The sequence below is a fragment of the Symphalangus syndactylus genome, chromosome 12, assembly GCF_028878055.3.
Source record: "Symphalangus syndactylus isolate Jambi chromosome 12, NHGRI_mSymSyn1-v2.1_pri, whole genome shotgun sequence".
Taxonomy (NCBI): domain Eukaryota; kingdom Metazoa; phylum Chordata; class Mammalia; order Primates; family Hylobatidae; genus Symphalangus; species Symphalangus syndactylus.
Window position 1 is genome coordinate 72083563 of NC_072441.2, and position 27529 is coordinate 72111091.

Below are 27529 nucleotides of genomic sequence, written 5' to 3' on the forward strand. Positions count from 1 at the left end.
GGCCATATAATTAAGCAGTTATCACTAGATAGCTTCCCTTCAATGATGTTCTTTGTCTAGGAATCCAGAGCTCTCCAGGGGAAAATTGCAATTGAGGTTTTGGGTATATTGGGTAGGAGAGAAAGTCACCTCACATAAAACTTAGTGATTGCAGCTGTCATCATTGCAAATTTGCAAATTTCTAGACCTTGCAAGGCAGGAGCAACATCTCAAATGATAGTCTGAGAGAGGAGATAACGTGCTAATGTGGATTTCCTTCCAAATGTATTCACTGCACAAGGTCAGAATTCACATTGCACTTGAAGATTTCTCCCAGTCTACTTTAAGTTCACAGATTGCAGATCCCAGAGAGCTGGTATCAACTGACCAGTGTCTTGTTAAGTCTAAACCCAAGACTCTTTATCACATTGCAGCCTTGAATTTCTCTTTCTGTTCCTGGGAGATTAAACTTCTCTTTCTGTTCCTGGGAGATAAAACTTAAAGGTCACTATTCTTCTGAGAAAAGGGATCCTGGAGGAGCAGAGAGCAATGAGTCTGTGGCAGGAGTTCATGGTAATAATGGCTGAGCCGGAAGCCACAGTGCACAAAGCTCCAGGCTTGCCTCAAAGGATGAGGCAATCAGCACCCTGACTACTCTGTCCAGCGATTAATAATCTAACTAATGATTAGAGCTATTTTGTTTTTTTTCAGCTACTTCTGGCAATGGTGAGGATATGGAATTTTTGCAAAAAAAAAAAAATGGGTGGAAGTAAAAAGGCATCTGTGTGAGTGTATAAATATCTGATCTCCCTTTTTAGCCATCTCCAGGGGCACTCTAGAATAAGATCTTCTCCCCAGCATCTTCTGTTTCCTGCAGAGTGTTTCCTGCTACCTTGGATTGGCCATGACAGGCTGGAGCTGTCTTGTGACAGGAGCAGGAGGGTTTCTGGGTCAGAGGATCATCTGCCTGTTAGTGGAGGAGACAGAGCTGAAGGAGATCAGGGCCTTGGACAGGGCCTTCAGACCAGGATTGAGGGAGGAATTTTCTAGTAAGTAAACTTGAGTCATAGTTGTGTGGCTCCAGTTTAAATCCTGCATGGGTGTGGGGAGGTGGACCTTGTCTAGCAAGTTATGGAAAGTTGTAGCAAAATCTAGGCCAATCCCACATCCAAAGTCATCAAAAAGGAAATATTAAATAGCATAAAATGTCATAGTGTGAAGTATACTGAACGGGGTGTCCAGAGACTGGATTCTGGCCCTGACCCAGAACTTGAGAGGCAGCCACCTCAGCCTCCAGGCCTCTCTTCTTCTATTAAGAAAATCCTACATCTGTTCTCTTTCTTGCCTATAACTCTTTTACGTCTGAAGCTTTTTGTCTTGGCGATTGCTTTGCAACATTCACAAAGGACACCATTACCCTAAAGACCTCACCAGCGGGTCCTGCCTTTCTAGACTGCGCTGGACTTTGTTTTGTTTGGAAGCTTCCTTAGGATTTTTAGTGAAGGCAAAATAAAAGGGAGCAAAGGTAAAGATGAGTGTGTAAGTGTTTGTGTGGTTTGTGTGTGTGTGTCAGAGAGAGAGAGAGAAAATGAGGAGAATGAGAAAGTCAGTGAATGAATGAGAAAGAGAGAGGATAGGAGAGAGAGAGGGCATCAGTGAGAGGGAGAGAGTGTGCACAAGTGCACAGCACAGAGCAGAGAGAGAGTAAGAGGCAGTATGAGGCCAGATATGCCTCATTTAGATTTCTTATAAATGGCTCTTTTTTTAAACCATTTCTCTCTGTTGCTCAATACCCCAAAGGAATTGATTGCAGAATTTGCTGTAGCAACTCCTTGTGCAAATAACTCCATGAGGAAGGTACAAAATGGGTCACATCCAACTGGACAATGAACCCATCAAGTTCTAGAAACATAAAGTTACTTGCCAATGCCATCTGATCAATGTATAGCAACGCTCAGGCCAGAGCTTCCTTCCAGAGGCTCCATCACTTGGCCATTGGGTTGATGCCAGGCAAAGTGGGTCTTCAGACTCTCTCTTTGCCTCTCTGTGTGCCCCAAACCAATTCCCTGTCCACCTCCCCAACCCAGGGGATTGGGGGGACTGTGTGTCTACATGTGGGCTCTGGCTGCCCAGAGGGTACTCCCCTACCCACAGAAAAGCCCCCACTTGACAGCACTCAGGACCACACCTAACAATCTACTCTTCTTTCACTCTTCTCTGACCTCTTCAAATGTCTGATTTCCTCTACCTTCTGTTTTAATGGTGTCTTTGATTAACATATGACCAATATTAAATGTTTGTAATCTTTATATCTCACCAATATTTGCACTGTAACACCTGATACCAGAAAAAAACAAACAAACAAACAAAAAACAATGCTCAGCCTAAGGGAACTATTCTCCTATGGTGAAAATTCAGAAGGTATAATGAATGGGCAGGGGCCTGCATGAAGATGAAAACAGAGAATATTTTCAGTGTTCTTTCTGTGTCAGGCACTGTGCTAAATATTTTGCATGTGTCAACTCATTTGCTCCTCATAACAACCCTATGAGATAGGCTTTTTATTATCCTCCTTTCTTACAGATGAGGAGACAGCCAGAGAGAGGTTAATTAACTTGTTCAAGGTCCCGCAGTTAGAATATGGTAAAGCTGGATTTGACCAAACCCAGTCTAGTGCAGCATCTGTGCGCTTAAGCAGTAGTTAGTCTAGCAGCTTCTAGGAGGAAGCTATAGCTCCATCAACAAAGTCCCCTTTCCTGGTGCCTCTTGATCCCTGCAAACTCGTTCGCAAAGAGTCCTTTTATCTCTACTTTGGACTTCTTCCTCTTTGAAATAGCAATTTCTTTGAGCCAGTCTGTCTGAAGTCGGCAGCAAAGGAGAAGCAGAGAAAGGCAGCAGAGAAGGGAGAAGAGGGGGAAATACAACCAGAGAAAATTCCACTCTCAGGCTGTTACCACCTCCTCCCCAGCAGCCTCTACCCTGACTCCTCCCAATGCAGGCCCTTCTTGGAGTTGCCTGACTATGGGAAGGGGCTGGGAGTAGACAAAACATGGCACAGGCATTAGGAGACTAAATGGTCCCACCTGTACCCCAGCAAGGAATTTCTCCAGCCTTGATTTTTTTCACTCTGAATTTCACTCTTACAATTCTTTGGACTTTGTTGCCAATTTCAGTTAAACTGGCTTATTCTTACTCTTTCTCAGAAAAGTTGATTCTAAACACCAGTCCTGCACCTGGGGTACAGAATACAAGGCTTCTGGTGGGGTGGGCAGGTTTAAGCCTTCCTAGAAGCCTGACCTTAGATCTGTCCTTTAACTTGTCTGAGCCTCAGTTTCCTCAGCAATAAAGTGGGACTCAAAATACCTACCTCATGAGATAGCTGTAAAAGGAAATAAGCAAGCTGTGAGCCATATGCAGACTATAAAGCACGAATGAGTGTAGAGTATTTACTGAGCTCCACATAGCATGGTGTTCATTTTGTGGGCTAATTCCGGGTGACAACTCTACTGGCAGCGTTACTTCCTGTGGATTTCAGAGGAGCCTGAAGATATGGATGTTGTATCTGCTGCCCTTGGCTAGACACTGGACAGCTGAGATGTTAGTTCATTGGCAGCTAACTCATTTTCAGCATTGCTCTCTGCTTTTGATGATATCTGATAATAGTTTTTCAATAACATTCATCATTTACGCCCATCCTCAAATCCCTAGTAATGGCTCCACTCTCCTCCTAGTTGCCCAAGCAGGAAACCATAGGGGTGATTTTATCTTCTCCTTTTCCTCTCAGCCCAGCTCCAATAGGTACCAGGACCTTCAAGGTAAGGTCTGAAATTCTAACCTGGTGTATCTCTCCCCTCCTCTGCTTCCACTGCTGGACTCTGGTTCCAGTCCTCATCTAAACTTTGGCACAGACATTCTGATTAATCACTTGATCACCTGGCTTTCTCATTTCCCCTATACCTGTCCATTTTATATCCTCAAGCCAAGGTTAACTACCTAAACCACAACTCTGCCTCTGTTTCTCTCTCTCTTTTTCTTTCTTTCTTTCTTTTTTTTTTTTTTGAGAAAGGGTCTTGCTCTACCCCCCAGGCTGGAGTGCAGAGGTGCAATCTCAGCTCACTGCCACCTTCACCTCTTGGGCTCCATCCATCTCCATCCATCTTTCTGCCTCAGCCTCCTGAGTAGTGAAGACTATAGACAGATGCCACCAACACAGGGCTAATTTTTTTATTTTTAGTAGAGACGGGGTTTCACCAGGTTTTCCAGGCTGGTCTCAACCCTCCAGGCTCAAACTATCCACCCGCCTTGGCCTCCCAAAGTTCCAAAAATTGCTTATTTATATTTGCAATACAAAAAGAAATAGGCGTGAGCCACCACACCCGACCTGTTTCTCTTTTATTCCAAATAGCAATGAGCATTTTTCTTTGACATGATGCTGGAGACCCAAAATCATGATTCCATACCTGATTCCTCATCACCTACAAAATTAAATTCACTTTTTCCCTCTTACACCCAACTCTCCACAATCACCCTAGGCTCCTTAAGAAATGTGGTGAGTCTCCCATGACTCTAGCAATGCTTATATTCTAGGCACACCTGACAGCTCACTGCTCAGATTACTTTTCTGAAATGAGATAAGATAGAAACAGATGTTTGCTGTTTCTTAGTAAACTGCTGCACATGCTGATTTCTGTGCCTTTGTTTGCTTGTTCTTTCCATTGAATGCATGCCCTCCATTCTAACACTCCGCTCTGACTGTCCTTGAGCACCTATGTAACATCACCTTTATCAGAAAACTTCTCAGCTAGATACAGAAATCTTTCCAATGACCAAACCTCTGCTCACACAGAACTCCAGAACAAGACCAAGCTGACAGTGCTGGAGGGAGACATTCTGGACGAGCCACTCCTGAAGAGAGCCTGCCAGGACGTATCGGTCGTCATCCACACCGCCTGTATCATTGATATCTTCGGAGTCACTCACAGAGTTTGTCAGGAATGTCAATGTGAAAGGTAGGGTAGCCTGGGGAGGAGATAAAGCAATGTAGGGAAATGAGGATCAGAAAGAAGGACAAGAAGGAAAGAGAAGCCTATCCATTGAACACGTGCTGTGCTCTGGGCCAAGTGACTTTGCTGATCACTACCAACTGGGGGAACTCAAGGCTGCTATTTTCAGTTTTATAGATGAGAAAACTAGGACTGAGCAATGGCAAGCAACTTGTCCAAAGTCCCACAGTTGAGTAAGTAAGTAAGTAAGTAGGAGAGTTCAACTTTAAACTCACTCCTGTGTGACTCCAAAGGCTGTGGAAGCTCTTTCTAATGTGGCCCCAGTCAAAAGTCAACTAATCTCTGACTTCAGACTCTTGAAATCCAGCTACCCGTTGGCTCCCTGGACCAGAATCTGACCTTCCAGGTGCCACCATAGTCATCATTTTGAACCTTGTGTGCAGGCTGATGAGAACATTCAGAGCGCTTCTGCCCACCTCAAAGAAGAAATCCTCTTGAGAGAAATAGCAAAGCTGGTTCACAGAGGTCTGTCAGGACAGAATTATCCAGCGCATGCCTTCCCACTATATTTTCTTAACAACAAGAGTTTCCCAGTGTCCAGAATACAATCTCTTCAGTTCACCACAGGGTCTGCTATTACATAGCTGTTTCCAGCCAGGTGCCCAAAGTGCACCCTCATTCAATCCTCATCCCTTAAATGCTTGGTGGTCTTTCTGAATCCTGGCTTTCCAACCTACTTTAAATTCAGACACATTTCCTTAAGGAATCTTCTAATGCACTCTCACTCTCTGATCTCCAGAACCCAGTCTTCAGCACTACAGCACTCCAACCCCTGGCCTGGCCCTCCACATTCAGTCTACTCAAACTCCTTTTCTTTTTTTTTTGTTTCCTTTTTCTTTTTTTTTTTTTTGACAGAGTTTTGCTCTTGTCACCCAGGCTGGAGTGCAATGGCATGATCTCAGCTCACTGCAAACTCCAGCTCTCGGGTTCAAGCGATTCTCCTGCCTCAGCCTCCCAGTGTAGCTGAGATTGCAGGTGCCCACCACCATGCCAAGCTAATTTTTTTTTGTATTTTTAGTAGACAGGCAGGTCTTGAATTCCTGACCTCAGGTGATCCACCCGCCTCTGCCTCCCAAAGTGCTGGGATTATAGGCTTGAGCCATTGCACCCAGCCTCAAACTCCTTTTCTAAAGCAACTAATTGCTTTGGAGTCTCCAGCACCATCTAAAAAAAAAAAACCCTTTCCAGTTGCTACTTACCCATACCTCTAAGTACCCCTACAATGCAAAGAGGATGCTAAGAGTAACCAGTTTTTTATTTTAATTCCTGCTCTCCACAGCTCCATACAACAAGAGATATGAAATGACAAGGAAAGTGTTAAAGACACCTGTTTCCTAAAACCATTATCACTCCCAGGCTTAGAAAATACTTCACAATGTTGATCAATTCCCCCTTGAAGGTAAACTAACTCCAAATTTGTTCCCTCATTAGATTAATTTTTGAAAGCCTGAGACTGTCTCTCCAGAAATTCAAATTGCACACAGACTTTAATTGGGAGCCTCTCTCCCAGGGAACACACAATCAGGAAAAGAGTGTGGGTCTCCAGCATGTTCCCACAACCCACTGTTTACTCAGTGACTCCAGAGATGGTCCTTGTGACAAAGTTTTATTAGTCCTCAACAAAATGAGGAAAATGTCAGCAATTTCATGTATATTGAAGAGTGTATATTGCCTGCATACTGTGGATTTGTGTGTGTGTGTCATGTGAATTCTTCCACTGCCCTTTTCTGCCTAAGGACTGGGACTATCCATATACTCAGAGTATTTTAAAATTTTAAATGATCTGTCTTTAATGGTATTGATGAAAAATCATAATTTTTCAATGTCTTTACTTGGCAAAACAAAGAGTGATAACCCTAGGTCATTTTCCAAAATTAAGGTACACACACACACACACACACACGTTCTTGAAACCCAAAAGTCTAAAAATTCTTGCTCTCCAGAACCCACATGTCAGTTTCTTTTCATTTTTGTGATTTTCCTATGGCTGTAGTGTGGCCCAGTGTCAGTCAGAGCCACAGAAGAATGTATCCTGAGTCTGTTACAACCACTGCACTTGGGAGTGGGGAGTGGGGCACATAGATCTGTTCATCTGTTTGGCCCTCCCTTAGGGATACTTCCTGATACTGAAACCATGCTCTTTCTGGGCAGGTACCCAGCTCCTGTTGGAGGCCTGTGTCCAAGCTAGTGTGCCAGTCTTCATCTACACCAGTACCCTGCAGTAAGCCGGGCCCAACTCCTACAAGGAAATCATTGAGAATGCCCATGAAGAAGACTTTCTGGAAAACGCATGGCCCGCTGCATATCCATACAGCAAATGCTTGCTGAGAAGGCTGTGCTGGCAGCTAATGGGTGGACTCTGAAAAATGGTGATACCTTGTACAGTTGTGCCTTAAGACCTATGTATATCTATGGGGAAGGAAGCCCATTTCTTACTGCCAATATAAATGAGGCCCTGAACAACAATGGGATCCTGTCGAGTGTCAGCAAGTTCTCCACAGTCAACCCAGTCTATGTTGGCAACGTGGCCTGGGCCCACATTCTGGCCTTGAGGGCCCTGCGGGACCCCAAGAAGGCCCCAAGTGTCTGAGGACAGTTCTACTATATCTCAGATGACACACCTCACCAAAGCTAAGATAACCTTAATTACATCCTGAGTAAAGAGTTTGGCCTCTGCCTTGATTCCAGATGGAGACTTCCTTTATCCCTGATGTACTGGATTGGCTTCCTGCTGGAAATAGTGAGCCTCCTGCTCAGGCCAATTTGCACCTATCTACCGCCCTTCGACTGCCACACAGTGACATTGTCAAATAGCATGTTTACCTCCTCTTACAAGAACGCTCAGAGAGATCTGGCATATAAGCCACTTTACAGCTGGGAGGGAGGCAAGCAGAAAACCATGGAGTGGGTTGGTTCCCTTGTGGATCGGCACAAGGAGACCCTAAAGTCCAAGACTCAGTGATTTAAGGATGACAGAGATGTGCATGTGAGTATTGTTAGGAGATGTCATCAAGCTCCATCCTCCTGGCTTCATACAGAATGTGACAAGGACATAAGCCCAGGTCCTGCTGCCTCCCTTTCACACAATGCCCAGCTTATTGTCTTCCTCATAAAAAACCTGCCCATTCCCTGGCCCAACCAGAAGCTTTCTGTCCTAATCATATACCAGAGGACAGACAATGTGATTTGCTTTTTCCAAATCTCAGTGGCTGATTCTGAACAATTGTGGTCTCTTTTATCTTAAGGGTCTCTTTTAACTACTAGAACTACATTTCTCCTCCTAAATGAGAAAGGATTTCTTTTCTTTTAAGTCTCCTATTTCTTCACACAGTTCAAGGAAATGAGCAATAAATGTTTTAATGCTTAACCTGGAGGGAGGTATAGTTTCTGTTAATACATACTTTCCTCCTTTCCCTTTCATTTCCGGGTATCACCATCTCCAACTTAGAAGAGCAGCATGAAACTGGGGTTAGGGGGTGGGCAGAGTAGTGGGAGGGTCAGGAAGGGTGGTTGAAGGCTGAATAAGCTCTGCTTTACTTCAGGCATGTACAGCATGAGCTACATATGACATATATTACCTCATTTAATACTCATCAGAAACCTATGAGGCAGGGTGACTATTTCCATTTTATTGGTGAGGAAATTTGTTCACAGTCAACTGATTAGTGGCTAGGCCTGCTATCAAGAAATTGACCCTGAAAGTCCTTATCTTTCCACCTAATCAAACAGCCTGAACTGGTCTTGTCAGTGGTGTGGCAGAGCACTGGAGCATGGGGTGCCAATCTTTGGGAGAACCCTAGCTTAGTTGGGTTACCTCCTTCTTGCACAATCCCATGCAGGGGATTCTCTAGAACTCAGGAAATTCCCTGAGGGGTATCTGGAAGGGCTTGCATGCCTTACCAAATGGTCTTGAGCAGGAGAGAGCAAGCAAAAATGCATCCAGCTTCCACCAGCTTTAGTGCCAATTTCCTTGAAGATCTCTAGGACACACTTGGCTATATGTGTGTTGGCCATTCTGGTCATTAATAACCTTGCATTTCACCCTTTCAAATCACATAATGAAGCCTCACCATGGGTTCCTGGGCAAGTTAAGGGAACAAGTGTGAACTTCTTCAAAATACACCTCCTATTCAGCTCAAAAAGCGGAAGTGTACTATCCCACATCCCAAGATTTAACTGCCTCTTCCCTTTTCTTTATCCTTCTCTCCTTTGAATGACATCCTTTCTTCCTTTATTCTTCCATCTCCTTAGCCACTTTCCTTCCCTCCATCTCCCTTTTAATCATTGGCCCTCTTATTATTCTTAATGTGCCTGAGGAGTGGAGGCAAATCAGAACAAGTTTGGGGACTTCAATGATGACATAGTTAATAACCAACCAAAGAAGCAACAGTAAAGACAAACAAACAAAAAAGTCCAGTCTCAGGGGCATCAGGGACAAAGTTGAACTGAAGCAGGTGAGGAGGTTGCTGTGGGGTCAGAGTGTGTGGAGGGGAAGCTGTGTCCCTCTGCACCTAGGTGTGATAGCAATGATGAGAGTCACACCCAAAATCAAGATGGCTTCTTTCCTACACAGGAAATTTACACATCATTAAACAGTGGAATTGGATTATCAAAAAGGATACAGTCTGAGTGTTCATTCTGACGGGAAAAGAGAAAAACACTCTAGCCCAGATGAACAGATTTCCACCACTTTCAAAACCCCAAGGAAGAGATGATCAGCACTAGCATCAGGGTGGAGTGTCTCCAGGCAGTGGGGTAAGGTGAAAAATGGAACACCCCTCCTGCCCCGTCCTCTGCACGAAATGCAAGAGCCAGCATCTGTCCAGCTCTTGAAAGGCATGCGCACCATCCATATGTTAATGCAAAATTGCATGGGAGGGAAAAGAGGGTGGTGGAATCTGGGATAAGAGCCCTTCCTCCTTGTTTTTCAACCTAGTGAAACCTCACACCTATGAACCACCAGGGCAATTTTCACTGGGAAGGAAAGGGAAAGGACATATCTCCATTGGGCAGCAAGGAGTGATCGAAGAGAGATGAAGGAATCGGATGGCCAGCATTCTCAACTGAACAAGTATAGAGCCCTTGTTGTGTTGTGGCCAACAATATATGCCATCCCTTCTTACATCTACTGGTGCCAGGAGGGCAGAGATCCTGCACCAAGCCGCACTGCACCTCACGCAATGCATCACATGGGGGCAGCAAAATCTCAGAGGGAAGAACAAGGAAAGCAGACCCAGCGGGACTTTTGGGTCCATTTTCTTCACCTGGGTGGCTCTGCAAGGTACCTGGCAAAGGAATAAATGAAAGCGCAGGCAAGTGCTCAGCCACCAGCTTAAGAGCTAGGTGTATATGAGTACAGAGAATGTATCTGAGCTGAAATCACTGGGAAAAGCCACAGGAGCCCATGGGGCTTGAATGAGGCCTTGGATTCTCAGGTCCAGTGGATGCACAGCCAGGGCAGTGGTTTGGAGGAGGACGAGGGGCATGAAGAGCCACCCCAACTGCTGGAAAGCATGTAAAGAGGGCAGATGAGGGAGCTCAGGTGCAAGACTCAGCCACAGACCAGACAGGCAGGCTCTGAGGGCCTGGATGGGGTGTGGAACCCACAGCGGTCTGCTGAGAACTGGCAGGAAAGTGGTGGGAGGCCAATTCTTATGTGAAATCTTTTGATTTCTAAATATTAGTTAGTAACTCTAAATTTGAAAAAGCAGTGTGAAGACCAGCTTTAAGAGGGATGTGTGGGCTAGTGTTCAAACTGCATGTGTAATATTTTGTATCTTAAAAAGTGGGTGGCAAGGTGTCAGCAGCAAATCTGTTCATTCTCGGTGATGTCCCAAATATATATTATTATATCATATTTTCAAATTTTCTGTATGTTTAACACAGGGTTTTTTTTTAATAAATTAAATTTGATTGGGGAATAATATGCAAACTAACAAAACACATTCAAAGGCTGGACTCAGGTTTAAGGCCTCCAATTTTCCACTTCTGCTCCCAGTCTAGTGGTCCAGTGAGGGAGATAAAATACAAGACATGTTAGGTGCTATGCATAGTAAATGTGGAGAGTGTCATATGAAAAGAAAGTGCTTCTGGAGGATCCATTCTCATAGGGGATTCATGGGGTCCTTGCATTTGGGCTGGATATCAAAAGATGGTTAGGATTTCAACAGACAGGAATATGAGTGAAAGTATTCCAGGCAGAGGCAATGCAATCTGCAAAGACCTAGGTGGTAAAAGGGGTCACTTTTAGGCAACAATAAGACCAGACCAGAGAACACTAGGCCAGGGGAAAGGTGAAAGACACACCTAGAAAGACATGATGGGCACAGACAGGATCACCCGGCGTCACTTCTAGAGACAGCCTGCCTTGTTCATTCTTTGCCCTCAGAGTACGAGTCTGTGCCCCTCTTAAAGACCACTTGACAATCAATTATTTCACATATAACATGCCTCATCTTTTCTCAAAAATTGGACTGTATGGGAAAAGAATGTCTCCTCCAGTGATGAATATTGATGTTGATGCTAAAAGCTGGGACGTCATTCATTATGCAATGGGAATTGTTCAGCTGTCCCTGGAAGATTGTGATGGCAGTATTTTGTAGGATGGACTGAAAGAGATGACGAGGATACTTCAAGAATCTAGGTAAGAAATGAAGGCCTGATTTATGCATTGGTAACAAAACCGAATACAGGGGCAACTGAGGTAGGCCCGAGGCAGAATGGCCACTAGTTTAGATGGGACTGGGTGTGGGCACAGAACTCTCATGCACCCACTTTCTGAAGCCAGAAACCTGAATGGCAGCCCCCCACTCCGCCCACCTATCATTCAGCGCTACCAACTTTACCTCCACAACACCTCTTGAATGTGTCCTTTTCCTCCCTGGCAACATCATTCCTACCTTTACCCCCCGCGCCCCCCACAGGCCTCCCCACCTTGGAGAGTCACCCGTGAAACCTATCCGCAGCAGTGTTGCCAGAGTTGTCTCTCCGAACTAGTCTCACCATGTCACGCCCTTCCTTAAAACGAACCACTGGTGGAGCCCCAGGACTGTCAGAATGAGCCTGAGTGCCTTAGCATAACATAAAGGACCTCTGAAGTGCTGGGCCCTGCCTAACACTCCAGACTAATTCTTACCACCCATCCCTGTCTTATCCTCAGATTCTCCTACTTTGTGCCTCAACAATTTTCCAAAACTCAGGGCTTCCTGCATGCAGCATGCTTTTATGCCTACCCAGGCCAGTGCAAGGCATTCTCTCTGCTTAGAGGGTGCCCAGCTCTCCTGCCAGCGCATCCCTCCCAGCTTCTTATTTTACAGCCTCCATGCTTTGTGCATATCTAGTTGCACTGCCATTAATTTTTCACTTATATATCCTGTTCCCCACCCCTACACTGCCATGTCTGGAGGACAGTAACTCACCATATCATCTCTCTGTCCCCAGTGTCTGACACAAAATAGACACATGGGCTGATGGAAGATTGGATGGATGCATGGATGGATGAATGGGTGGGTGGATGGATGGATGGATGGATGGATAAAACACAAGCAAATGGAACTGTTAGAATGGAGAGAGGAAGAGATGGGGAGTCAGGGAGCAGAATGCTTTGAATGACAAAGCAAGAAAGAATTCAAAGATGACTTTTCAAGGTGTTGATGAACCTGAAGAACCTGGATTATCATGATGAGAATGTGAAAAAAGGGAAGCTACACAGCAGGTATGGGGTTGAGAATGAACTTGTTTGTGTGATGTGAAGAGTGAAAGTGGGAGTGAGAGGCCCATGAGCAGGGAAAAGGAAATGCTGATGAAGGTGAAGTCCAGCTGTCATGATTATAAAGGGACTGGGAATTAGATCCAAAACTGAAATCATGCAATGCCTGGAGTATTTTTATACTACCAAAAAAAAAAAGAAAGAAAAAAAGAAAGAAAGAAGAAAAAGAGGAAGAAAGAAAGAAAAAAGAAAGAAAGAGAGAGAAAGAAAGAAAGAGAAGAAAGAAAGAAGAAAGAAAGAAAGAAAGAAAGAAGAAAGAAAGAAAGAAAAAGAAAGAAAGAAAGAAAGAAAGAAAGAAAGAAAGAAAGAAAGAAAGAAAAAGAAAGAAAGAAAGAAAGAAAGAAAGAAAGAAAATTTGCTTTTAAAAACTGAATTCAAAAGAGAGTTTCCCACTCTTAGGAGACTCAGGTGAGGACCACTCAACCTCTCTGGGTACATGTGCTTCTTAAGACATCAGAGGACTCTGGTGGGAATTTGGGTGGGAGTTCTTATCTTTTATCAAAGCCCAAGGTCTCACCCAAGACTAATGAGCAGGGAATTGAGTTGGTGATCTGAGGCATGAAAGAGGTTCATTATGAGGAAGTGGAGAGGGAAGTCTGGATGAACAGAAAGTGCCTCGGCCATTCTCTCCCCAAAGGCAGGGGGCACTGGGGTCAGTTACAGACTCCAAAACAGTAGTCTGTTCTGGAAACCTGAAGCTCCCTATTGAATAGTGTAATCTTTCCTCAAGAAATGGAAGAACCAGCACTAGTGAAGTCAGCCCTTCTTCCTAATCAGGTACTGGGGACAGAGGGGTGGGTGTGAGATGGGCTGCAGGCCTATGGTCATCCTAACATGAACCCTGGCCACTGAGATAGGAATACCCTTCTCATGAGCCCGGCCCTAACTTCTCTCACCATCTGGAGTCTGTCAAATCCCTGGTGTAGCTCTGAGCAGGGCAGCTGTGAGGGCACATGGCTGGTGAGGTTACACAGGGCCTGTGCTTGGCTTAAGGGACTGACATGAGACCCCACATTTTATTTTGCACTGACCCTATCCCTGTAAAATATGTAGCCAGTCCTGATTATGAGAACTTCTTTTAGCAGCAGGTAAAACAACTATCATTCATCGATCAATCATGGGTAAATGGAAAAGGCTCTCTGGCTCCCCTAGGGCAGTTTAATGTCTTCGTGGAGTTCAGATTATAGAACTAAAGAGGGCTTCATCAGGCATGGTGGTGCAGGCTTCAGCAACATTGAACATTGGCTGTGTCAGTCCAGTGAATCTCAGGCTGTGAAGTCCTGTCTGTGATTTCTACCAAATCTATTAACTTCAACGCAGAAATCAGCAGAGCTACTTCAGCAGAAACCTTGAGGTGACCCTCGTTTCAGACATTCACTAATGCTACACTTGACAAGATAACTGTCTAGTCAGATCCTTTTCCAGCCCCTTGACAAAGTGAATTCGCTTTTCCAAGGTCACACACTGTCCTTACCCTCACCCTCACCCAACAAAGCCAGGTACAGTGGCCATTGCCTGATTTGCTGCAGTGGTGGAAACCCTGACTTACAGTTGCAAAGTCCTTGATAGAGAATCTGCTTAACTCAGAGCTTTTGCTGAATGTACCATCTTGCCCTAGCATAACATGTGAAGCCTTGACAGGAAGAAGTTCCCCTATCCACCCCCCACCCCTTGCAGTCCCTTGTGCCCCTGAAAATCATACTTATAGTTGGCAAAATAATTCACCACAAGCAGGTTGGGCAGGAAGGGAACAAAATCAGCCTTCACCTTCGCCTTTAAATGGTGTTGGAATATGTAAGCATCTGTACCTCTCTCATATCTGTCTCCCTAGCATTGAGCACTAGGCCCGGCACTTGCCCACTCAGCTGAGGGGTGAACTTCTCAGGGGCTCTGCTCTTAATGAGTCACAGTCTTGGGGCCCGGGTAAGGCCAGCTATACGCAGACGGTGTCAGAACCCACAGGCAGAATCACTCTCTACTTCAGCCCTAGTAGGTCCAGAAAAGCATCTCAGTGGAGTGTCTTTAGTGAATAAAAAGAATGCATGGAACTGCTTTCAATGAATCCCTGGTCTCCAGGAAATGGAGTCTGCCAATACTTTTACTTAGGCTAAACAGCTTTCAAATACGTGAGTGGGAAAATCAGCTTGAACACCGCATTACACTGATACCTTTTTCAACCTTCTTGAACACAGGGCAAAGTGGTATATGGAACAAACTGCTGCCTACCACATTGGCTTCCAAAGTTGACATTCCCAGCTGCCGGAATGAGGCAGGGCACCAGCTGGATGCAGAGAGCACTGTGAACAGTGGTTTGGATCCCAGGGGAGCAGCGGGAAATTGAAACCCATTGGAATGTGCTTTCAATTAGCAGAGATGAACTTAAAACCACAGTCTGGCAGCAGAAAACCGCAATCTGCATGGCACTTGTGGCTGTGACAATGAGAGAGAGGAGCAAGCACTAGGCAATTCATGCTGGAGATTGGCCAGGTGTGCTCCTGCCCTGCCACGCAGCAGAGAGGATGGAAATTATGTGAATGCCAAGGGCAACTGAGAAAAGGAGTCATGCTTGTGGTTTTGATTTGTTAAGTGAGCTGAGTTGGGAAAATAAAGATATGAGAGAAGGAGAGGAAGAGAGACTATGAATGGTGAGGATGGTGAAGGCCAGCAGCAGCCTTCCACTGCTGGACTGATGGAAGCAGTGGGAGTTATCTAATGGACAGCCAAGACAGGCACTTTTCCTGGCTCTTATTTTACTGTCTTCACTATTTGGAGCAGTTGTGTGAAAGGTGGTCTACCAGAAGCAGACAAAGCCTGTTGCATCTTGCACTGCCCTTTGCCTCCATGATATTGGTGGAGGAGAGGATTTGAGCCTTATGTTTTATACTTACTGTAATCCCCAAGAAAGAATGGGGGGTTCCCTAATTGGTCCTACAGAGTTCTCAACCCTGTTTCCTCATTAAAATCACCGGGGGAGTTTCTACAAAATTACAGATACTTAGGCCTCACTCTAACTAATCACTCTCTACATTTAAAAGAAAAACAAAACAGCTCTCCAAGGTTAAGAAAATCTGTAGCTTAAACTAATCAAACCTCAAGAGTTCCAAGGTTGCCAGGTACAGTTTCTCTAATTGGAAGGTGGGCAGAGGCCCACTCACAGCAAAGTTAGAGATGGCTGGGCATGGATACTCATGTCTGTAATCCCAGCACTCTGGGAGGCCGAGGTGGGAGGATCACTTGAACCTAGGATTTTGAGACCACTCTGGGCAACATACGGAGACCCCCATCTCTACAAAGTTAAAAATTTGTTAAAAGTCTAGCCAGGCATGGTGGTACACACCTGTGGTCCCAGCCACTCCTTAGACTGAGGTAGGAGAATCTCTTGGCCTGAGAAGTTGAGGATCGTGACAGTGCACATCAGTATTCTGGGTGACAGAGCAAGACTCTGTCTCAAAAAAAAAAAAAAAACCGAGAAAGAAAGGTTAGAGAAAAAAAATATATCTGCCTAAATGAGTAGTGGCAGCAGTGGCTTTTCCCATGATCTCTCTTGCTGCTTGCCAAACTCTGTTCTCCATACAACAGCCTGAAATTTTTTTAAAGTAAAATCAAATCCTATGTTTCACCTACTTAAAACCTTTCTGTGGCTTCCCATTCCATTTACTATGCACTATAAACTGATCTCCAGCTCTCCCGGGCACTGAATGATCTGCTCAACTTTCCAACTCCTCATCACTTCCCTTTTACTCATGATGCCCCAAAGAGATCGACCTTCCTTCTATTCCATAAACAAGCAAAACTTTCTTGCCTCTGAATCTTCACATTTGTCATTCCCTTTACATAAAATGGTGTTCCTCATCTTCTCATGGTTGGCTCTCTGTTGACATGTAGATCTCAGCTGAACTGTCACCTCCCTAAAGAAGTGAGACATCCCTGACTATCCTCTCCAAAATACGCTCTGCTTCACTCATCACATCGTGTTGTCTCTCTCCTCCTAGCTCTTACCAAAACCTGGAACTAACCTCAGTTGTAGATTTTATTGTTTATCTGTACCCGCATAGGGACCTTAGGCAGTCTTGCTCCCTGCTACGTTCCCAAGAGCTTAGAATTATGCCCAATGTCATAGAGGGCCTCATAAATATTTATTAAATAAATTAATCCAGGAAGGCAAAGCTGGATCAAAATACATTAGCAGATCTGGAAAATTATAGCCGTCCAAGGAGAAAAACAATAAGTTAGGATGGAACCCAGCAGCATGGGTCACTACCTAAGCCAACAGACCTGAAAATTCTTCTATCATTCCTCAACTGGACACTTTCCTGCATGAACCCACGCCATAGTACAGGTTCACTTTTGCCCAGATTAACCCACAGAGTCAAGAGCTGGGTCAAAAGAACATTAGCATGGAAAACATCAAAAGGGAAAGCAGTCCCAGAGCAGACTACCTGGTAATAACTTTTAAGGCCTATTTGCTTAACCTAAATATGTATATAGGGTGTCTACCACCACATATTTAGAGAGGAAAAATGAAGTATGGTCGTGCAGCTCTGCTTGCCTATAACTGCAATTCAGAACCCAGAATTAAAAAGAAGCGAACCCCCAAACTTTCAAAACAGCAGTCTCTTAAAAAATTAGTTCATAAAATGTGCGACTCAAAGCAGTCCCTTTGGTTCTTCTTAGAATAAAAGATCTTAAAAGGGCAGATCAGTAATGACTGAAACCATCATTGGATTATAATTTTTTGCACATCCCGTATATCTCTAGGAAATAAGTATGGAACTTTGAACTCTGGAGAAAAGAGCTATACCTATAAAATTTTCCAACAGAACTCATGCTCTCTATCTGTTAAACAGAGCAGCACAGTCAAACCAGATGAAAGGAAAATATAAAGCAGGTGTTGTTAGAATACTTGGAAGAGTAGTGGATACTTTGGAGAATCATGGTCATTGAAAAGAAGCTCAGAAGTCTAAATTAGATGTCATTGTTAATGGGTTGATAAAAAGAAAAACAAAATTCACCATGCTCCCAGTGTTAGGCCTTAACTTTTTATGCAGATGTCAAATTGTCTGCTGCATTGGTGGCTGATAATTCGAGGCCAGGGAGGGGTCTTTAATCTGGCAGCAAGGATAGAGTGCTTGTGCTGAAAGTTTAGGGACATACTAAGAAATCACATATCTAGGGGTGACTGGCAGGCTGACACAGCAGTCACAGTTGCATTATGGGACAGGATGCCTAGATGACCATGCACCTTGAAGATGACCTTCAACACCCTTATTTGCATGGCAACATGTGACTTGAAACAAAATGGAAGCTTCATGGTTTAAGCTGTTTTGTACTAGTGTAACAAAACATACCAGATTGGATAATTTACAAAAAATAGAAACTTATTTCTAATGTTCCAGAGTCTGGGAAGTCCATGATCAAGGTGTCAGTAGATTCCATGTTTGGTGAGAGCCCTGTATCTCCTTCCAAGACAGCATCTTGTTGCTGCATCTTCTGCAAAAGGTGGACACTGTGTCCTCATGTGGCAGAAGAATGGAAGGGGTCAGCTAGTTTTCTGAAGTCCTTTTATAAGGTCACTTACTCCGTTCATGAAAGCCCTGTCCTCAAATGTTAATCACTTCCTAAAGGCCCCAGCTCTAAACACTATCACATTGGCAATTGAGTTTCAACATGTGAATCTGAAGGGGATACATTCAGACCATACAAGTTCACGAGATTAAAAAGAATATGAGACAAGAGTGATCTTGGTTTAGCTTAACTCATGCACTGCTGCAAGGGACTTTGGGGATATTTTTTACTTTGAGTCACAGAGCCAAGGCCAGAAAGAGCAGAACAAGAAAGAACAGAGGAGCAAAGAAAAGCCTAAAATATTCTTTGTCATGACCTACAATGTTACAGGATTTTATGGCACATTGGCTAATGTTTATTCTGTGCAATGCACTGACCTCCAAAAAGAGTAGCAGAGTTTTCAAATAAGAGATCGGGGAACCTGGAAGCAATTAATATTGACTAGTCCAGTTCTTCACCAGTAAATGAGAAAGGAGATATGTTTATTTTGGTCATATTGGATAGCTTTAGTAGATAGATGAAGGCTTTCTCAATAAAGTACTACAGAGCTAAATGAATTACAGAGATTAAAGTCTAAGAAATCTTCTCTTACCCAGCAGTCCCCAAGAACACGGCCTCAGACTGCAGGCTGACTCATGAAGTGCTGTCCCACCAGCCACGTCCCACAGTAAATGACCAAACCCAGGCAGACTTTGCTCTCCTCTGGCCTGTTCCCCAGCCCTCATACTCCTGTCATCCATCAGGAATCACCCTCATGGACAGTGGGACTTGATGCCCTTTCTAGAACTTTACTCTTTGGAATTTCCCTTCTAAATCATAGAACTCTTTGTCAGATACCACCTTTCTTAGCCTCCTTCCATTTGTATTAAGTTCATAACTGTGGTCTCATGATTCTCCTCACATTAGAAACAGATAAGAACATTTCAGTATTAAATTGTTCTTTGTGGTTAAGTAAATAAATAAAAAAGCCTTGAAGATAAGACTTGAAATCAGAGAAAATATAAGTATGATAATGTCCACCCCTCCAAACACCCAATCAGAATCTTGCAAATCAATTTTTTTTCATGCTTTCCTGCTTGTTAGTGATCACGTTGCAAAATTTCCTCAAGTCTCCTTTATTACAAGGACTTCAATGCAGGAGTAGTGTCCTGCTTAAGGTCATCTTTTCAACCATGAAATCACCAGCTGAGGACTTAGGGGAGTCATTAGAGATTGGTTTGTGGTAAGAGTGAAACAAATCACATGAGCATATGGTATTAAAACAATGTGGCATACAGACAATGACATTAGCTTACTTTACAAGAAAATGTAGTAGAAGCTCTCTTTGTATACATCTACCTGGTGATAACTGTGCTCCTGGACACATGTGGGTGTAATTTTTAAGTTGCAGCTTGGCTCAGAGGGCTAGATCAAAAATTCCAAGGGAAATGAGCAAGAATATTATCACAATAATACCAAAAAGCTGTTCTCCATTGCTCAGAAACATGGGAAAAGGAATGCCCACAGTAAACTGAAGACATGCATATAAAAATCTCAGAAGAAATCTCTTCAATTCTGAAAATGTCTTACATTTGGAATGCAATCTGATAGAAAGACAGGCAAAAGAACTGAACAGACACCTGCCAAAGAAGATACATAGATTACAAAAAAGCATATGAAAAGATACTAAACATCATATGTCATTAGAGAATTGCAAACTAAAACAAAAATACCCCTGCACACCTATTAGAATGGTGAAAATCCATAACACAGACAACACCAAATACTAGCAAGAATGTGGAGCATGAGGAATGCTCATCCATTGCTGGCGGGGATGCAAAATGGTAGAGTTTGTAAGGCAGTTTGGCAGTTTCTTATAAAGCTATACATATCCTTAACACATTATCCAGCAATCATGCTCTATCGCATTTACACAAATAAATAAGCAACTATGTCCACACAAAAACATACTTTTAGGTTAGATCTTTATAGCAGCTTTATTCATGATTATCGAAACTTGGAAGCAGTCAAGTCATCCTTCAATAGTTCAATGGATAGTGGAATATTACTCAGTGGTAAAAAATAAGAGCTATCAAGCCATAAAAAGACATGGAGAAAACATAAACATATATTACTAGATGCAAGAAACCAAAATGAACAGGCTGCATGCAGTGCGATTCCAAATATATGACATTCTGGAAAAGGCAAAACCTTGGAGACAGTAAAAAGTCAATGGCTGTACGAGTCAAGATGCACAGAGGGATGAATAGGCAGAGCACAGAGGATTTTTAGGGCAGATGATAATAAAATGGTGTTTACATGTCAGTATACATTTGTCAAAACTCAGAGAATGTGCAAGGCCGAAAGTAAACTGTGGACTTTGAGTGATAAAGATGTGTCAATGCAAATCAATGGATTGTACAAAATGTATCATTCTGGTGCAGGATGTTGATAGTGGGGGAGTCTGTGTATGTGTGGGAATGAGAGTATATGAGAACTCTCTGCACTTTTCCTCAATTTTGTTGTGAAGCTAAAATTGTTACAGAAAATAAAGTCTGTTTTAAAAATTAAATGAGAAAATATATGTAAAGTGTCATATATAGTAAATGACTCAATTAATATGTTAGAGCTCATATGTAGAGCTTTCTATATGCAAGGAGATGTCCCATATGACCTCTTGGTCTGATCTCAACTGATTTTTCCATAAAATAAGTAGCTGCAGTGGACTTGCTGGGTCAAGTGTGTGAAAGTTTAAAATATTTTGTCAAATACTCACCAGAAATTTGCATAAACTTACACTTCCACAAATAACATGCCTGTCTCCCCACATCTTCACCAACACATAGAAACTTCACTGTATCTAATATTTGCTAAACCACTTGTAGTTTTCAAACTGAGTTTAACTAAGAGTGAATGTTCTTTATAATGCAAGAGAAGTCCCCAAGGAAAGAAGGTAGCTTGTTGAAAGTATGACAGTCTACCGTTTTTTTTCTTTTCTCTTTCTTTTTTTTTTTTTTTTTTTGAGATAGAGTTTCCCTCTGTCACCTAGGCTGGATTGCAGTGGCACGATCTCGGCTCACCGCAACCTTCGGCTCACCGCAACCTTCGGCTCACCGCAACCTCCACCTCCTGGGTTCTAGCAATTCTCCTGTCTCAGTCTCCCATTAAGCTGGGATCAGGCACATGCCACCACGCCCAACTAATTTTTTTGTATTTTTAGTAGAGATGGGGTTTCACCATGTTGGCCATGCTGGTCTCACACTCCTGACCTCAGGTGATCCACCCTCCATGGCCTCCCAAAGTGCTGGAATTACAGGTGTGAGCCACTGCACCTGGCATTTTTTTTTTCTTAAACATTGGAGTTCCCAGAGCTCTGGGAATGGCACAAAGTTCCAATCTCGTCAGAAGACTCAACTGGGAAAATAACTACTTTCAAGCTCACTTACATAATTGTTGGAAGATTCACTTCCTCGAAGCTTATTGGACCGAGAGCCTCAGTTCCCCTTTGACTGTTGGCTGCCCTCAGTTCATTGCTATATTGTCCTCTCCAGCATGGCAGCTTGTTTCATCCAGCCCAATGAGAAACAGGACGTGTAAAATCAAGATGGAAGTAATGATCTTTTCTAACCTAATCATGGAAGAAACATCCCATCATTTTTGTCTTGTCATATTGATTAAAAGCAAGTTACTAGGTTCAAGCCCACACGCAAGGGAATGAATATGAAGAAGTAGAAACCATTGGAGTCACCTTAGAGGCTGGCTACCATACCATCATTGTCAGCCTCTGGAGCACCTGGTTGAATGGCAGCTATGTGACCTTCCCAAAATAACCGAAAAACAGAGAATTAAGTAGGAGATGGAAAAGAGATTTTGTTAAAGCCTTCTCCTTCCTCACTCCAAAGGCCTTGCTGGGAAAGACAGCCAAGTTGAGCTCATATAAACCAAAAGCTCTGCCCCCAGCTGTCCTGTATGGTGGAGGGGATGACTCATTTTTCCCTACTTCTGAAAACTGGCTCTTCAAGTACCCTTCAAATACCTGGGACCCTACTCACATCCATGTTTTAGATGGGAGGAAAATTGCTTCTCCTTGGCAAACAGCTTTGGCCTGTTCATTGGTCCCAGCCTCACATTAGTATGGAAAACTTTCTACTTTTTTTCATTTTTGTGGTCACTGTTCTCTTCTATTTCTTTTTATGTATTAGTTCATACGCACTAAGTTTCAAAAGCACTAAGACATTCTAGAGTCCTTGATTGTTCACTCATCCTTCCTTTCATTTATTCAGTAAACATTTATTGAGTTTCTATTACGTGTCAGATGTTGTGCAAATTCTTCTAGTGATTAAAAAGGTGTATGAGACACAGATGCTTTATTGAGTCACTCAAAAATGTTTGAATATTTGCTCTGTACAAGGTGCTGAGGATTCATAAAGGCAGCAGTCCAATTTTAAGACAACACAACAAAAATAAACTCTTGACTCCACTGGCTGTAACACCTTTTTACTGAGATCTTCTTGAACAGGAGTTTATTAAGTCACTGTCTTCACATTTTTCTTCTATTCCTCAACACACAGATGAATTGTGTGTTGGACTTTCCAATTGAACTTTCAACCCAACAGTTCCTGGAAATTTCTCTTACCAAATTACTTATGATGTTGTCAAAATCAATAATCAATTATTTTCCTATTGCATTTGATGCATCAGCAGCATCCAACATAGTGGTCCACACTCTTCTTGAAATACTTTCTTTGCTTGACTTTTACAAGTCCATCTCCTAATTTTCCTCTTGCCTGCTACCAACTCCTACTCAGTACATTTAGCTAGTCCCTCCTTCTCTGTTCAACTTCTAAATATTGATATATCTGTTCCAGGATTCAGTCCAGGAGCTTTCCCTTTTATCCATGAATATTCTTACCTTAGTTTATTTCATCTAGTCCTGTGCCTTTAAAAATTATTCTACACTACTCATGTCCAAATTGACCTCCCTAGGACTATAGCACAAGGGGTGTAATTATCCTAAAGTAACCGAGGAATTTAATAAGCTGGCCTAGAAGAGGGATTTCCTTTTCCCAACATGAGGGGCTGTGCCTACTATAGCTCCCTGTATAATGGTTGGCTTTATCCCCTAAGAAAAGGAAAACTCTTTGCATGAGGCCCAAGGACTCTAGGTGCTGGGCAGTTGAGTTTCACAATCTTGTGAACAGTTGGCACCTAAATCCAGACTGTTTCACGCAAACTGCCTGTGTATTCCTCCATTGTTAAAGCTGTGTCCTTCTGCTTACATGACAAAAAAAAAATTATAATAAGGGAGACTAGTGTTCCTACATTGGAATGCAGACTGCTGTTGTGAGCCCATCATTTCTTGACAATTTATGCATGAGCATAAAAAAGAGGATAGAAAAATCATGCTGTCTATTCTTTTTCTGATCAGTAATCTTTGTGAGTTTTCCTAATATAGCATTTTTTTTGGCCTAGCACAGACAGGGGACTTTATTGATGGTACAGGACAAGGTGGGGTTCCCTAGGCCCCTCCCTCTATAGGGGTTCTGCATGGAAACTGTGAGGAGGGGAGATTCTCAATGTGCTGGGGGACTGAGTGTGGCAGAGACTCCCCAGCACCTGAGGGCCTCTCTTTTCCTCTCATGCTCTTACTGGGGCTGATGGTCCAGAGGTCTTACTCCTTAGAGGCCGTGTGGGCCATGAGGTTCACCACTCTGTTGCTATAACCAAATTCATTGTCATACCAGAAAATGAGCTTGAGAAAGTGGTCACTGAGGGCAATGCCAGTCCCAGGATCAAAGGTGGAAGAGTGGGTGTCAATGGTTAAGCTGAAGTAGACAACCTAGTGCTCATCGTAGCACAGGATGCCCTTGAGGGGACCCTCTGATGCCTGCTTCACCACCTTCTTGATGTTATATTTGTCAGGTTTTTCCAGATGGCAGGTTAGGTCCATGACCAACATATTGGTGGTGGGTACATGGAAGGCCGTGCCAGTGAGCTTCCCGTTCAGCCCATGGATCTCATTGCCCACAGCCTTGACAGTGCCAGTAGATGCAAGGATGATATTCTGGAGAGCTCTGCAGCCATGATGCCACAGTTTCATGAAGGGGCATTCACAGTCTTCTGGGTAGCAGTGATAGTGCTGACTGTGGTCATGAGTCATTCCACTATTCCAAAGTTGTCATGAATCATCTTGGCTAGAGGTGCTATACGGTTGGTGGTACAGGAGGCATTGCTGATGTTCTTGAGGCTGTTTTCATACTTCTCATGGTTCACACCCATTATAAACATGGGGGTATCAGCAGAGGGGGCAGAGATGATGACCCTTTTAGCTCAACCCTGCAAGTGATCTCCAGCCTTTTCCATGGTAGTGAAGACACTGGTGGACTCTATGATGTACTCAGTTCCAGAATCACCCTATTTGATTTTGGTGGGATCTAGCTTTTGGACGATGGTGGTGGGATTTCCATTGATGACAACTTCTTGTTGTCAGCCTTGATGGTGCCATGGAATTTGTCATAGGTGGACTCATACTGGAACTTGTAGACCATGTAGCTGAGCTCTATGAAAGGGTGATTGATGGTAATAATATTCACTTTATCAGAGTTATAAGTAGCCCTGGTGACCCAGCACCCAATAAAGCCAAATCCATTGACTTAGGCCTTCATTTTCACCATGGTGCCTCAAGAATGTGGCTGGCTCTGCATGAGATGGTGACATTGTCTGTCAAATGGGAGAAGCAGAAAGCTAAAGCATATTATTTAACCCATAATTATCATACTGAGAAATTCTTCACATGCTCAGATGCCAATAGGTGGTGACTCAGATAAGCATCACTTGATATAGCAGGCTGACATTCCCTGAGCATGTGGACAATTCAGTTGTCTCATTATCACTTGGTTAAAAGACTATGCTTTTCCCCATTGGATTTCCTATTGTCAAAATCAATTGGCCGTATGAATCCAGGCCATTAACACGGACATAGGCAAAAATTCCCTTATAATAAATTATAGGCTTAAATTTAAAGGCTAAATTATACATCTCTTAGAAGAAAACATGGGTTAGTGTATTCATGATCTTGAATTAGATAAAAACTCAACTTTTCCTGGTTAAAAAAAGAGTTGAAAAATGAAACATGATCAAAACTAAAAATGTTTGCACTTAAAGACAACAATAAGAAAATGAAAAGATGACCCACAGACTGAGAAAAAAAATCAAATTATATGTTTGATAAAGGACTTATATCCAGGATATAAAATACACTTACAACTGAACAACAGAAAGATAAATAACCTAATTTTATAAATGGGCAAAATATTTAAATAGCCATTTCACCAAAAAGGTGTAGGAATGGCCAATAAAGTACATGAAAATATAGCATCATTAGTGAGCAGGGAAATGCAAATTGAAACTACAGTGAGACACCACTTCTTACTCACTAGAATGCTATAATAAAAAAGAAGGACAGAAGCAACTGGAGGAAGTGAAAAAACAATGATGTGGAAAAATCAAACTACTCATGCACTGTTGATGGGACATGCAGCCATGTTGAAAACCAGTTTGGCAGTTTCTTAAAAATTTTAAAGATACATTTACCATATGACCTAGCACTTTCACTTCTAGCTGTTTACCCAAAAGAAATAAAAACCTATGTCCTCACAACACATGAATGTGAATATTCATAGCAGCTTTATCCATAACAGTCCATAAAGTAGAAACACATCAAATATCTATCAACAGGTGAGTGAACAAATGGAACTATCAATACAATTTAATAGGATTTGACACCTAAAAGGAATGAAACATTGATATGTGCTACAACATAGATAAAACACAAAAGTATATTAAGTTAGGTGAAAGAAGACAGATACAAAAGACCACATATTGCATGATTCTATTTATATGGTTCCCAGAAAAGGCAAATCTGTAGAGTCAGAAAGTCAATTAAGAGTTGCCTTGAGTTGGGGAGTGGGAATAAAAGGTGGCAACTGATAAGCATGAGGGATTTTTTAGGAATGATAGAAATGTTGCAAAACAGGATCGTGGTAATGGTCACACATGTCTAAAATTTTACTAAAAATAATTGAACTGTACACTTAAAAAAGGTGAATGTTATGATATGTCAATTATACCTCAGTAAAGCTGTTTAAAAACAAACAAGTTTAGTAGTGTGGGCCCCATCTGTCTTGCCCTTTAATTTCTCAGTTTCTTTAGGGCTTATATTTATTGCTTCCACTCAGAGATTGCAAGAGAAAGCCCCCAATCTTAGAAAACAAGCAACACACTCTGAATTACACTTTGGTGGTAGATGAACTCACAAGAACAAATTTAAAACATCAGGAACTGAATGATGATAACCCAGTGCATCAAAATGTTGGATACAACTGACATAGTGCTTAGAGAGAAATTTACAACTTTAAATGCCTATAGTGGAAATGAACAAAGGAGTAAAGTCAATTATCTATGTTTTCATCATAAGAATACTGAAAAATAAGCGTAAAATAAACCCAAAATTAATAAATGTAAGCCAATAATAAAGAAAATCATGAAATAAAAAATGAGCAAACAATAGAGGCAATCAATGGTCAATTTTTCTGTACTCCATGAACAAAACTTCATTTCAAAATGATTTTATATTCAAGTATATATCCAGAACCACAGAGATCTTACAAGAAAAAGTTAGGAAAATATGGGAATAAAATAAGAATTCTACGAGAATAAAAATCAGAATGTAGTTGCCTACCAAGTAGGTTGGGTACAGTGCAAAGAATTAACTAAGAACTTCTTTTCAAGAAGAAAATGGTCTCTGTTTTTTCGGATGGTACTTACATGGGAATACATAACTGTCAAGTTTCGCTGAACTGAACACTTGAGATCTGGGCAGTTTAATGAATATAAATTACATTTTTTTAAGTAAAGAAAGTGTCTCAGGAGCTTATGGTGGGTAAATTTGGGCAGTTCTAATGCATAGGCTTCAGAAGCACTCACAGCATGTTCAGTTCAGGAGAATTTGCTGAAAATGGTTTTGCAGCCAAAAATATGGGATAAGTTCAAACATCTATGACAAGAGTCATTGGGGCAAACAACTACAATCTCCACTCTTGTGGTACGGGCCATATTATTAAGCAGTTATCAACAGATACCTTTCCTTCAATGATGTTCTTCATCTAGTAACCCA

The 27529-nt window shown here is 42.6% G+C and overlaps 1 protein-coding gene and 2 pseudogenes across 1 annotated transcript in view; 1 reads left to right on the forward strand and 2 right to left on the reverse strand.

Annotated features, from left to right (window-relative positions):
* LOC134734847 (glyceraldehyde-3-phosphate dehydrogenase-like) overlaps positions 1-27529 on the reverse strand; it is a 51139-nt gene that overhangs the window by 4381 nt on the left and 19229 nt on the right. The window lies entirely within an intron of this gene.
* Positions 884-8171, forward strand: LOC134733867 (3 beta-hydroxysteroid dehydrogenase/Delta 5-->4-isomerase type 1-like; annotated as a pseudogene).
* Positions 24026-25028, reverse strand: LOC134733860 (glyceraldehyde-3-phosphate dehydrogenase-like; annotated as a pseudogene).